The sequence below is a fragment of the Capsicum annuum genome, chromosome 5, assembly GCF_002878395.1.
Source record: "Capsicum annuum cultivar UCD-10X-F1 chromosome 5, UCD10Xv1.1, whole genome shotgun sequence".
Lineage (NCBI taxonomy): Eukaryota > Viridiplantae > Streptophyta > Magnoliopsida > Solanales > Solanaceae > Capsicum > Capsicum annuum.
Genome location: NC_061115.1, coordinates 215345222 through 215357502, shown reverse-complemented (window position 1 = coordinate 215357502; position 12281 = coordinate 215345222).

The window sequence follows — 12281 nt, the reverse complement described above, 5'->3', positions numbered from 1 at the left end:
ACTGAAGAAGGAATTTTTCTACACCAGCAAAAGTATTCCAAAGATTTGTTGAAAATTTTTAGAATGACTAACTGCAAGCCGATTTCAACTCCAATTGAGCAGAATGTCAAAATGTGTGCTCATGAAGGGAAGAACTTGGAAGATGCAACTATGTATCGACAATTGATTGGAAGTTTGATCTACTTAACACTTACGAGACTCGACATTTCATTTGTAGTTGGGGTGATGAGTCGATACATACAAAATTCGAAGAAGCCTCACTTGGAAGTAGTTCGAAGGATTTTGAGTTATGTCAAGGGTACGCTTGGCTATGGTATCTTGTACAAGAAAGGTGGAGATTGCAAATTAGCTGCCTACTCTGATGCTGACTATGATGGTGATCATGACATCCGACATTCAACAACAAGGTATGTGTTTATGCTTGGATCTGGAGCAATTTCTTGGTGTAGCAAAAGGCAACCAACTATATCGTTGTCAACAACAGAAGTAGAGTACCGAGCAGCGGCGATGGCAGCTCAGGAAAGTACTTGGCTTACCCAAATTTTGAAGGTTTTGCATCAACCATTGGAGTATGCAATTCTTTTGTATAGCAATAACCAATCGGCAATACATTTAGCGGAGAATTCGGTGTTCCACGCAAGGACCAAACACGTGGAGGTGCATTACCATTTTATCCGTGAAAAGGTTCTTAAAGAAGAAATACAAATAGTGTAGGTCAAAATAGAAGATCAAGTTGTAGACCTGTTCACAAAAGGCTTGAGCGGCAACAAGCTCGATAGCTTCTCTTATCAACTAGGAATGAAGACTAAGATGGAAGTTGGGTTTGAGGGGGAGTGTTAAAAATACAAACCCAACAAATAATGGCGGCCAACATGCAAGTGGTAGTTGATATAATAATAAAATAAGTGTGTGGTTATATGTTTGTTCAATAATAAAATAAATGTGTGGTGTAAATATATGGTACACGTAGCAAATGTGTGTCCATATAATTGTGTAGTCATTTGCCTATAAATAGGCTTTAAGTTCACTGTGTAAGATGTACCAAGCAATACAAAATTATCTATTGCTTACTTCTCTTCTTTCTCTATAGCATCTTTTCTTGTTTATTTTCGTGAGGTCTCGGTTTAGTAATTTTCTCAAGTGTCAGTGTTCGACCTGAGATGTTCGGTGTTCAACAAGTAGTTCCTATACCAGTCCTAGAACTCATCGCTGCAACGTGCATGTATATCAAGAAAGTGCATTATAAAACACATTCCGAGGGAAACAATGGGAAATGAACAAGTTAAGAATGAAGAAAGAGAGGAAGGTTGATCCAACACTTGAGACGCCATATACAGGTTGTCACACCCCTTTTTTAACTCCAAAAGATTTGGATTTTAAGTTCGAAAGGGTTTTATTTCGTAAGTGACAAAATGAAGATTTGTTTCGAAAAGGATTATTTATATTCAAAACTCAGAGTCGCCACTTGGCATAAATTGGGCGTGCCAAGTCACCCTTGGATATCTTTTTTCAAAACGGTTTTGACTCTATAAAACTGATCCACGAACAGAGAATCTGACTAAGGAATTCTATTGACCGAGGGGAAGGTGTTAGGCACCCCTCGATCCCATGGTTCGACCACGGTCGCTTGGTGGAGCATATCGGCTAATTTGACACTACGAATGTATAAACCACACAATGCACGCACAACAATCAATCAAGCAAAATCAAACAAAATAATCCAAAATTTAGTGTTTTGTCCAATTATACAGTCCCGAAAAATAAAAAATACAGAAAACATAAACCTACTCTCTTCTAGGCTAATTCTAAACTACACTCCATTGCTTTACCCGATGCCTCGGGCCTTCATCACGATCATCTTCTACCAACATAGTACGTCGGGGCATTCCCCGGTGAATAAATACAAATACCTCGGGGCATTCCCCGACCAAATGAATACACTTTTCAAATGCGGTAAACAAGATATTCAACAAATATTTCAAACATTCCAATAATCCCCCCAATTCTAAATTTGTCTACCCCAAAAACCTATAATTTGCCTATCGACTTCAACCTATTGTGATGCTATCCAATTCAACAATATTCAGTAATGAATCAAAATAAACAACATTCGACTTATTCGATTATCAATTTTCGATCCCGACCCCCAAACAACCAATTTGACTATCAAATTACTTTTTCAACATCCAAAATTAATATCAAACACATACCCAAACGAGGACTCAAACATTTAAGCATACCAATCATTCACATCCACAACAGCAATCAACATTTTGCTCAAAATATTCAAAACCACATCACAAAATCATGATATTAACCACCTCGGTATAATTCAAAAGTAGAGTTAAGAGATGGACCTTTGAAGAACTGATTTCATTGGTAATAAGATTTAAGAAGACCCGAACTTAAGAACTCCAAATAGGGCCTCAACAGTGACCAACTCCAACTCCGATATTGAGGAATAACAACCCAGTATGATTTGAATCCTAAGAAGGAAGAAATAACGAATAACCCGAGACTGAATCTATGAAAATCTGAGAACACCCGCATCTAAAATCTCACCGAATCTGAACCGAAATCAAACGAAACAAAGAGATTCCGACGATGGGCAAAAATTGACAAAATAGTCAGCTCTCCGGTGATTTTTGATGCTCTTTAGCTAGAGCCGCCTGAAAATATTTAGAAACGGACAGCTCCGGCAAACAGGTCACCGAGAAAAACTTGACCCACCTGATTCTTGGCGATTTTTGTCCACCCTCGCCGATTCAAACCCCATCTGTCTCTCTCGTCTCACTCTCTCACTCTGTTCATGACTTTTTCTCTTTCTCTCTCTCAATCTATATCCATTCTCGTATGTGGTATGCGATTTTTAGTCAAAGAGGGGATGAGGGACTATTTTTTGATCAAAGAATGTGTTTGTGCAGTGGTGAGTGAGAATTCTATGAAAGTGTCTCATGTTTTTATGATGGTGAGTGTGTGGGTGTGAATGACTGGAATTCGTGCCTGAAATTTTGTGGAGAAGAAGATGATTTATGTGTGTTAGGTGAAAAAAATGAAAGAGTGTGTGTATGTATTAATTTTCTGATGGGTGGATGTCTTGGTGAAGAAGAAGGGAAGCTCCCCGTGTATGTGTATATTCAGTTGGTTTATATAAAAAATGAAAAGAAAAAATGGTCCCCCATTCTGTATATGCTCCCCCTTTTGTGAATGAAATCTGTGTGTATATATGTTAACCAGTGAAAACGTGACTGGGGTAGGGAGGGGGTCTAGGGTTAGTGAGAGAAAGGGGGTAGGGATGTGTGATGTGTCAAAATTTAATAGGAAGGATTGTTCGTTTGTTCAAAAGAAGATAAAATTTGTTAGGATTTGTTAAATGTGATAAAGATAAAAATAAAATAAATAAATAAAATGATGAGGTGGTTTATTTATTTTGTTTTCTCGCGAAAAAAATTACCACGTGGATAGGATACGTGGTAAAATGGGAGAAACAGTAAAAATACTTTTGGAGAGGGACAAAATTACGTGTCTACATCATGCCCCTCTTTGCATGTAAGCACGAAGTGTTTTCATACAAAGAAGTAGACAGCAAGACAGAATTTTGACCCGACATTTATTCAAAAAAAGAAACAAAAGAAAGAAGGACAACCGAGTTGGAGAGTCGAGTGTGGTCCCGTCGAGGTTTCGGTCCGCGACTCTGTCATTACATCAGAGAAAAATAAAAATTACAAGTTAAAAACATAAATGAAATTACAAAAACTATATCTATGCAGCTTTCCGTGACTCTTGACTCATTACTTCATCACCCTATTCTTCAGGCGGGCTCCTGACTTGCAGTTTCTTTATCCTATTCTTCAGGCGGGCTCCTGACTTGCAATTTTATCACTTGTTGCTTGATTTTTAATTTCTTCACCCTTTTCTTCAGGTGGGTTCCTGACTTGTTATTTTTTCAATATGTTTACTTTCAATTTCTTCACCTTGTTGCTTGACTTTTCATTTATTCGCCCTGTTCTTCAGACGGGCTCCTGAAATCATATCAAAACTAAAAAGAAAAATATCGTAAATAAAGAAATGCATCTTCTATGATTTAATTGGTATGATTCGACTAGAAGGTACATCTTATAGGAATCAAAGGGGATGACTCAATTAAAAGCTACGTCATAGGAATCAAATGGGATGACTCGACTAAAAGGTACGTCTTATAGGAATCAAAGGAGATGACTCGACTAGAAGGTACTTCTTCTTGGGGTCGAGGAATGACTTGACTAAAAGGTACGTCTTATAGGAATAAAAGGGAATGACTCGACTAAAAAGTACGTCTTATAGGAATCAAAGAAAATGACTCGACTAAAAGGTATGTCTTCTAGGGGTCAAAGGGAATGACTCGACTAAAAGGTCCGTCTTATAGGAGTCAAGGGGAATGACTCGACTAAAAGGTACGTCTTCTAGGAATCAAGGGGGATTACTAAACTCAAAGGTACGTCTTATAGGAATCATGGGGGATGACTCGACTAAAGGGTACGTCTTATAGGAATCAAGGGGGATGACTCAACTAAAAGGTACGTCTTATAGGAATCAAGGAAATGACTCGACTAAAAGGTACATCTTATAGAAATTAAAGGAGGATGACTCAACTAAAAGGTACGTCTTATAGGAATCAAGGAAAATAACTCGACTAAAAGGTACGTCTTATAGAAATCAAGGGGAATAACTCGACTAAAAGGTATGTCTTATAGGAACCAAAGGGAATGACTAGACTTAAAGGTACGTCTGATAGGAATCAAAGGGAATGACTCGACTAAAAGGTATGCCTTATAGGAATTAAGGGGAATGACTCGACTAAAAGGTACGTCTTATAGGAATCAAAGGGGAAATAACTCGACTAAAAGGTACATCTTATAAGAATCAAAGGAGATGACTCGACTAAAAGGTACGTCTCCTAGGAATCAAGGGAAATAACTCAACTAAAAGGTACGTCTTCTAAGAGTCAAATGGAATGACTCGACTAGAAGGTACGTCTTCTAGGAGTGAAGGTTCAATTTAAGAAGTGTATCACCCAGGAAATGAAAACTAAAATCCCTGGACAAGAAAGTGTATCTCTGAGGGATATAAGATGATGAATTTTAATCATGATTTAATTATCAAACCTGTGCAGCAACATCGCTTCCTGCATTTGTAAAAGTAAGAAATTACGGGCCTTGATGTTTAGGCTTTAAAATCCTTGATTTGAAGGTAATATATTTCCTGTTTCATCAAAGAAAACTTGTGAGTTTAAAACGTGGTGGCTGGTTTGTGGCTTTAGTTTTTGTAGCGATCGCTCTTTCCCTCATCACATTTAACCTTGCTTTCAACTATTAGCATATATCATTGACTTGTTGAATCATTGACCCGAACTCAGATTATTAAGAGTGACTGAAAAAAATACGGTATCTCTGCTTTGCCATGCTTCTCAAATAAACCCTTTGAACCTTGTTATTTTCATGAGTTCCCAGACAATTGACAAAAGTTCTTGCATGTCTTATTTCGGCTCACAATCATGTCTTTTTCATGTGCTGGATTTTGTCTTGTTCTGTGTAATTGAATGAGCTGGTAGCCAATTTTGAAATCTTTTCTCACTTGTTTTGACATGGACTTGACTCAAAGACAAGAGAAAAATGACAATGATTTTTATTTGGATAACTGACTTAAGAAAAATAAAACAAAAACAAAGAGAAAAAAAAAGGCAATGAATGTCCCCATTTGAAATAAAGAAATGAAAAATTTATCTAGAAATGACAGTCAACTCTAATGATTATGCCATGCATTTTGGATCAAGATGCCTGATCTTTTCATCCAAACTTTCTACCAATTGTTGTTGAGTTAATGGCTCTGAAACTAAGTTACTTGCTTAAACCTATTGCATTCGAAGAGCTCATTCGGCTAGTGGCACATTGAAGGATTTTCGCCCAACAAGCCTCTCTCATTTTTCTCTCAACTTACCCTCGCCTTATGGTGCCCGTGAGGGTTTTCACCAATAAGACTCTCATTTTTATCTGTCTCAAATTACCATCGCCTTATGGTGCCCGTGAGGGTTTTCACCAATAAAACTTTCTCATTTTTATTTCTCTCCTAATTTTTTATGCTGAGGAAGACGAGTAGTTCCTAAAATGTGTCATCACATCCATTGCATGCTTAGCCTTAACATTCTTAAAGATTGATCCGAAGGTCTTTCTTTGGTTGTAACTTGGCTTTTAGATAGGGCTAGAAAGAAAGGATGGCATGGGGCCCAAGCAACACTTGAAGTGGGGTGGGACTTACAACTTTTGGAATCGACTAAAACAATGAGGATCAACTCATGTCCCAGTTCCTTTTGACTAGGCAATTCTAAATTGTTTATTTGGTTGGACCGAGCCCTGAGTAGGGCAACCTACATATCTCACCCCCAAAAGAGGAGAATCAGGTCACGCGTAGTTCTGGCAGCTTGTTCTTTCTTTTGATCTGATTTTTCTTTTATTGACACTATTTTCTCTTTGTTTTTTTCTGACTCTATTTGTCTTGACACTTTTCTTTTTCTTTTTTTTCTTTTTGGACATATTTTCTTTTTCTTCTCTTTTTTTTTTGAACTTTTTCTGACTCTATTGTTTTGCTTGACACTTTTATTTTGAGCTTTGCTGACTCTATCTTGATTCCAAAAGAGGGGTATGAAAGAAAATAGGACTAAAGCTCAAATGGGGTAAACAAAGGATGATGCGATATTTGGATAGCAGAATGAAATGCTTTCGTAATATCAATCTTTGAAAATGCTAGTACATATCATGCAATGTGAAAGTGAGAGATGAAGATTATTTGTGACATTTTTTACAGCACTAACTTTAACTGACCATGTGTGTCACCTCTTTTTCTATGCTTGTCAACATACAACTCCACATTTATTGTACATCCCTCACATTGAATGACTCATCACGCTTTCGTGGAGTTGATTTTTCTATCCCTCGAGATCACACATCCGCTATTTGACCTAATTGAGCAATGTTTTTCAATTGATGATCAAGTTATTCTTGTGATTCTCAAAATAATTGCCTTAATTTTCAAAGAAGGTTTGAACTTGTCACCAAATGTCTCAGCACTCTACCTATTTTCTCAGATGTTCTCTTTTCCTAACTTTAACTCTCTGATTCAATGGTCATGCTTAAACTGAATTTTAAGATTTGATTGAAAATTCCGCTAGCATGTCATATCACTAGAATTAACCTAAAATGTATTGTGGAAAGAAAACAACGAAACACATATTTAAAATACAAAGGAAAAAAGGGACACTCTATTTAATTAAAATGAAAGATAGAAGGGTTTGAACATAACGACAAAATGGACAAAACAAGATAGATCCCGAACTACAACCCTAAAATAATTTGGATAACAAAAAATAAAACAAAACAAACTACCAGACCTCTTTCTAAGAGGGAGAGGGGTGACTTCTCAATTGCTCAGCCTGACATCTTAGCCACTAGTTTGCATATCAGCGTGACTAGAGTTTTTCTCACTGTCAATGTTCTGCACCATAATTGATCTATCTTGAATCATCTTTTCAATTTCTCTTTTCAAAGCCCAGCAATCTTCAATACTATGACCCTGAGCATCAGAATAATACGCACATCGCACATTAGGATCAAAATTTCTTGAACGCCGATTAAGAATGCACCCAAGGAGAGGAGTAATCATGTCCCATTATACCAATCTCTAAAATAAACTGGCATACGACTCTTCAATTGGTGTGAAGCTATCTTTCGACTTCTGCCTCATTTCATCGTTTGGCTTGGATAAAAAATTAGGCTTAGAAGGGTTTTGGTATGTTTGTGGAGTTAGAGGACGTTCCACTGTGGGTAAGATGGGGGTTGAACATATAGCTGTGCGTTATATACTGGATATGAAGGTGGAAGAGCAGAGTAGAATGGATTTTGGGAGTGATTATGTGGAGTTTGGGTATGAACTTGGGTTTTTTCCTGAGAGTGATGACAACGGAGTCTTCTTGACCGTTCCCGCTGTCCGACTACAATAGCAGATGCATCTTCCTCATCCTTTGTCTCCCCAACACTTCCTGAACCCTTTTGAATTGTTTGAGTAGTCTCTTTCAATGTAGCAAAACTCACAATGCGATTCATCTTAATTCCCTCTTCTATCTTCTCCCCTATTTTAAGGACCTCAATAAATGACTTGCCCAATACAGGTATCAAGTGTTGATAATATGTTTCATCCTGCGCTTGAATAAACACCTCCACTATTTTGCTTTCTTTCATTGGCGATTTCACTCTAGCAGCTTGTTCGCGATATCTGATCACATACTCCCTGAAGCTCTCAGTATTCTTCTTCTTCATACTATTTAGGGATTTTTTGTTGGGGATCAACTCCACATTGTATTGAAATTATTGCACAAATTCATTAGCTAGGTCATTCCAACTAATCCACTTGTCGATGTCTTGGTCAACAAACCATTCCGAAGCCAAGCCTGAAAGACTCTCCCCGAAATAAGCCATGAGTAGTTCTTCCTTCCCTCCAGCACCTCTTAATTGGTTATAATAGTGCCTCAAATGTGACACTGGGTTCCCATGTCCGTCATATTTCTCAAACTTTGGCATTTTAAAGCCAGGGGGAAGGTTGACACCTGGAAACATGCATAAGTCCTTATATGATACACTTTTGTAACCCCCAAGTCCTTGAAAGTTCATCATAGCCAGTTCCAAACTTCTCAATTTTCTGGTCATTTCCTCTTGTTCTTCTGTCATAACAGGCTTCTCAGTGCTAGGAGAAAATTCAGGCGGGTGAGTATCACTGTAAAGACCAGTCAACTTGAATGTAGGTTCGGAAGTGTAACGCTGATCACCAGTAATATTCAATGAAGGATCTCTTGTAGAGTAGGGAGGCACAACTTGTGGATGAACATCAAAAGTAGGAGCTTTAGGTGGGAGTGGCGCCGCAAAAGCATGAACAACAGGTAGAGCCGAGTATGTGGTAGTCTTGGATTGGGGAGCGAGGAAATGAACATTGGAAGTGGTTGGATATTGTTGCCTCGGAGTCGATCCTGATGCATGTTGCGACATATCAACAAAAATGGGAAATTGTGCATGTGACACGGGAGGCAAGCTAGAAAGATATTCCAGATTATCAGTGGAAACTGGAGGAGGCGACAACCCATTAGCCCAAGCTCGATGTATTTCTATCATTTGCTGCCTTAATTTCTGAATCTCTTCATTATATCCTAAATTCTCATTTCCCGAACTCTCTATCTGATTAGTGACAATAAACTCGGTATCCTTGTTGGCCATAGCCTTCTCTGTGACTTGGTGCAATATGGAGGACCAGCCAAAATGCCACAAACCAACCACCTCAAACTAACTTAACAAGAGATTGCAAATGTGTTAGAGTTCAACGTTTTCTCAAAATCTCTCTTTTTAAAAAAAAAAGATCACCGAACCCAAGAAGGGCGCCTACGTATCTCACTCCCAAAAGAGGAGAATTAGGTGTGCGTAGTTCGTGAAGTCTTGCCAAAATGGTCAATTAAACTCTTTGTTTGTTTGTTTTTTCTTGAAACTTTAAGAAGAAAAGAAAATAACAATTTGTCAAAAGAATTGACGAAAATATTTTTTGAATTTTTCAGCTTTAACATCCCTATTCAAAGTGAAATCTATGATTACCAAAGAAAATCTTTTTGGGTTTTCAGTTTTAAATTTTATGGGAAAATGAAACTCGAACCTATTAAAGGAATATCTTTTTTGTGGTTTTCTTTTAAAGATGTATATGACATTTACTCTAAATAAAGAGTGAAGAAAATCTTTTAATTTTTTTTTTCCAGATTTCTATACAAAATGAAACCTACGATTACCAAAGAAAATCTTTTTGGGTTTTCAATTTTACATTTCATACCAAAATGAAACTTAAAACTATTAAAGGAAAAACTTTTTGTAGTTTTCTTTTATTGATGCATAGGCACCTACTCTAAATGAAGAGTGAAGAAAAATATTTTTGAAATAAGATCCCCGAACCAACAATAGGCTGCCTACGTATCTCACTCTAGAGAGAAGAGAATCAGGGGTGTGTAGTTCGTCCAGATTGGACAATTAATGATTAAATAATAGACTGCACCCAAACTTGAGGCACGGCCAAAGACACACGATGAACAACATAACAAAATCTTTTTTTGAGTTTTCAATTTGACACTTCACAGAAAAAATGACACCAACAGCTATGAAAGAAATTTTTTTTGGTATTTTCGTTATATGAAATGTACAAAACTTCTATCACCTTTTTTTTTGAATTTTGCTTTTATAAAAAGCTCCTAAAAAAATCTTTTTGGAGTTTTTGAATTGTGAATGCTTGCTAAATGAAAGAAAAGGAAAATATTTTTGATGTTTTTTTTATTTTTGAAAAATGAGTGCAAAAAGTAAAAAAAAATCTTTTTTTTTTAATTTTTGAATTGTGAAAAACAAAAGTCATAAAGAACCTAAAAACTACGAAACTCTTTTTTGATTCACCTTTTCTCTTTTTTTCTTTTTTTTTCCATGCCTAACACACCTTTCTTTAATTCTAGCACATGTTTTCCCCAAATCAGTCCGTCAAATGACCCTATTACCCTAAAAAATGCAACAATTAGCACGTAGGGATGCTTTAGAGGAGAGTCTCCTACAAAGGACCAAATGGACCCCGCTAAGTCTCAATATGATGCACATAAGCATGACCTAAAGGCTGACCTACGTTGGGGTTTACTAACAAGGCCGTTATGGGGAGCATATGGTCGATAGTGACTGCTTTGCTTTCCACCTACTCCATACATCCAACGGTTCCCCTTCCTAAAATAAGGGTGACTCAACTAGAATTCGTGCGCACAATGTGCACTCTGGGACTTGTTGCAGAAAGAATTGACTCGGGTTATGCACATGATGCCAGATATAAAGTGGTAACACACAAGAGAAAAACTGTAAACAAAGAACATGTAGGCACTCAACAATGATAAAATAAACAACAAACAATAACACAAACAAGGTTTACACACCCATAATGTCAAACTAAGCCGATACTACTCCAAAAAAATAAGCTCGAATTCTGAAAACTCCCCAGCAGAGTCACCACAGCTATCACACCCTTTTTTTTGTCCAAAAGATTCAGATTTTAAGTTCGAAAGGGTTTTATTTCTTAAGTGACAAAATGAAGATTTGTTTCGAAAAAGATTATTTATATTCAAAACTCAGAGTCTCCACTTGGCATAAATTGGGTGTGTCAAGTCACCCTTGGATATCCTTTTTCAAAATGGTTTTGACTTTATAAAATTGATCCACGAACAGAGATTTCGACTAAGGAATTCTGTTGACCGAGGGGAAGGTGTTAGGCATCCCTCGATCCCATGGTTCAACCACGGTCGCTTGGTGGAGCATATCGACTAATTTGACACTACGAGTGTATAAACCACACAATGCACGCACAACAATCAATCAAGCAAAATCAAACAAAATAATCCAAAATTTAGTGTTCTGTCCAATTATATAGTCCCCAAAAATAAAAAATACGAAAAACATAAACCTACTCTATTCTAGGCTAATTCTAAACTACATTCCATTGTTTTACCCGATGCCTCGGGCCTTCATCACGATCATCTTTCACCAACATAGTACGTCGGGGCATTCTCCGGTGAATAAATACAAATACCTCGGGGCATTCTCCGACTAAATGAATACACTTTTCAAATGCGGTAAATAAGACATTCAACAAACATTTCAAACATTTCAATAATCCCCCCAATTCTAAATTTGCCTACCCCAAAAACCTATAATTTGCCTATCGACTTCAACCTATCGTGATGCTATCCAATTCAACAATATTCAGTAATGAATTAAAATAAACAACCTTCAACTTATTCGATTATCAATTTTCGATTTCGACCCCCAAACAACCAATTCGACTATCAAATTACTTTTTCAACATCTGAAATCAATATCGAACACATACCCAAACGAGGACTCAAACATTTTAGCATACCAATCATTCACATCCACAACAGCAATCAACATTTTGCTCAAAATATTCAAAACCACATCACAAAATCATGATATTAACCACCTCGGTATAATTCAAAAGTAGAGTTAAGAGATGGACCTTTGAAGAACTGATTTCATTGGTAATAAGATTTAAGAAGACCCGAACTTTAGAACTCCGAATAGGGCCTCAACAGTGACCAACTCCAACTCCGATATTGAGGAATAACAACCCAGTAAGATTTGAATCCTAAGAAGGAAGAAATAACGAACAACCCGAGACTA